We start from the raw sequence: 2,773 nt of genomic DNA on the forward strand, positions 1-2,773 counted from the left end.
CTGAATTGGATGGGACAGTGTTTAGAGTGCCTATTGCTGGAAAAAGAATCAAGATTTTCAAGAAAAGGAATGATGAGGATTATGCATTGGAAGAATTTTCAAGAGAAGAGCAACGACAAGAAACTCCAATGGAAGAGACAGATGATATGACTGAAAATCTTATTGATCTACCGGAAATGCATAATGAAGAGATTGATTTGTTTGTGGATCTTGATGATAATGATCATGGGTAGTTGGCCCATCCGGAGGATGCGCAGGATTAGAGGGGGTGGATGTCGTATTGCTGCGTATTCGAGGTGTGTAAACCACCCAAAAATTGTGTGTGTGATTTAATACTTTGTACATACTTAGTTGTTATGTTTGATCTTTCATTCTATGCCGAAGACGGAGAAGAATAAGGAATTTGGTAGACTGGTAACTTGAGATGCAATCTCATGGGCTACACTTATTTCAAGATATACCGATTATGGAACTTTGCGAGGGAGGAGAGTTGTTGGATCGCATTCTCTCACGGGGTGGAAGATACTCTGAGGAGGATGCAAAGGTTATTGTGGTGCAAATTTTGAACATAGTATCCTTCTGCCACTTGCAAGGTGTTGTTCATCGAGGTTTGAAGCCAGAGAATTTTCTTTTCACAACGAAGGATGAAGCTGCATCAATGAAGGCTATTGATTTTGGTCAATCGGTTTTTGTCAAGCCAGAGGAGAGACTTAATGACATCATGGGAAGTGCCTACTATGTTGCACCTCATACAGCACAGAGGCTGATGTTTGGGAACATTGGAGTTATTACTTATATTCTTCTTTGTGGAAGTCGGTTTGTTTTTAAGGGGACTGCAATAGTTCCTTGGGGACAATTTTTTGCATGAGACTGGCAGACAAGAACTTGTTATCCTTTGCCATGGTCTAAAGTCCTCAAAGGATTGTGAACTCCATGCCAATATCATATCCATGCTAGTTGAAGCAGGCCTAACAGTTTTCAGATTCGACTTCTCAGGCAACGGAGAAAGTGTGGGTGAATTTCAATTTGGCAACTATTCTAAAGAGGACCTTCGTTCTGTGGTAGCTCATTGGATGCAGCGGGGGCGTATTGTGAAAGTTATAATTGGGCACAGAAAAGGTGGGAGTATTGTGCTACTGTATGGATCCGGTTAAATAAAAAGGAGGGAAATCCGAAAAGGGAGGAAAGCAAAAACGAAGATGACAAAGCTAATTAAAGGAGCATTAAGCCAAGAAAAGGAGAAAGATAAAAAAGGAAAAGAAAAAAAAAAGCAACGGAAACGCTACGGCGACGACTGAGGGACGAAGAGGAGAGGACCAGAATAGCAGACTCTGGAGGGGAGATGGGAATGAATACGGAAGAGTTTTCCCACTCTAAAAAAAAAAAGAAGAAGGTAACGAGTCAGAAGCCTCCAACCAGGAACTTTCTGCGCTGTTGCTGTCACCAGCAAATAGCGAAGTTTCTCTCAAAGGACGTGGCATATCCCGCCTGCCTGATTCGTTTTTTTTCAACGACGTCAATTGTCTCGTTGGATTTGTCAAGCAATTGTTTGGAGGCGCTATCCGACTCTATCGGCAATTTAGTAAATCTTGAATCTTGCAATGTTGAGAAGAATCAATTGATTTCTCTTCCTGATTCTATCGGTCTGTTAAAGGGCCTCAAAATTTTAAATGTATCTGAGAACAAACTTGCAGCTCTACCAGAAAGTATTTTGCTGTGCAGCTCCTTGGTGTCACTGAGGGCTGACATGAATGAGCTTTCATACCTGCCTTCCCAACTTGGGTTCAATCTGATGAATCTTCAAGACCTGTCTGTTCAGTGGAATAAATTGCGGTCCCTACCAGCTTCTGTCTGCAACCTGAAGTCATTGAAGTATCTTAATGTAAGGTTCAACCATCTGAAAGAATTGCCATCAGCGATTGGAAACCTTAACAGCCTGGAAGTTTTGGATGCCAGCTGTAATTTTATGGATCTGAAAACTGTACCTGACACAATAGGTGATATGACCTCCTTAATTGAGCTCAACTTGAGTTGCAATCAAATTCGGGTCTTGCCCAATTCCTTTGGAAGGTTGCAGGCTCCTGTTTTCCTTTCCCAGAAAATGGAAATGCTAAGAAGGAGAACTAAAATGTCATCCTGGTTTTAAAAGGAAAAAGCATGCATGAAGGATTCACAAACAGAAAGAGCTGTTTAGTTCAATATATTGTCCAAAGGAGATCTTTTGCAGGCAACTAAAACAGTCTAAACACAGAATCAAGGTTTCTTTGTGGTGATCTGTAGTCTCTTAGCCTAATATCATGTCAAGAGGTTCTACTCAAGATAGTCTGAAGAAAGGTCTTAGGTGTCATCAAGGATTTCACAACTGTTGGTCTTGTACAGATCAACAGTGATTACAAGGATCTGGATGCAGCATTTGTTAAAGCCACTAATCATGTTGAATGCCACCTAAGGAAAAGCATGTGCAGCTCCCTGTATAGCTTCTACCAGTACTACAAGCCACTTGATGGAGTGTACACATGTCAAAATTGACATGATACAGAGATTAATAAGAACTTGTGAAATGATGGATTATCTTTATTCTTTGTGAGCTCTGACCATAAGAAGAGGCCTTGAGGGCATATCAAAGGGACATGAAGGACTTCAGTTTTTGAACAGCCAGTTTAGAAATCGAATTTGTTTCCTTTATGAAGTTGAAGCTGATGATGTTGATTAAGGTTGTAAATATCACGCTTGATTGATCTTCTATCCTGAAATTTAACAAGGACTTCTGAAG

General features: G+C 40.7%; 1 pseudogene; it reads left to right on the forward strand.

Annotated features, from left to right (window-relative positions):
- The first annotated feature begins 950 nt into the window (after window positions 1–950).
- On the forward strand, window positions 951–2,529 carry LOC148021164 (uncharacterized; annotated as a pseudogene).
- Window positions 2,530–2,773: the final 244 nt, after the last annotated feature.

The sequence above is a fragment of the Lygodium microphyllum genome, chromosome 18 (assembly GCF_053477565.2).
Source record: "Lygodium microphyllum isolate KBCC chromosome 18, Lygodium_microphyllum_v1.1.10, whole genome shotgun sequence".
NCBI lineage: Eukaryota > Viridiplantae > Streptophyta > Polypodiopsida > Schizaeales > Lygodiaceae > Lygodium > Lygodium microphyllum.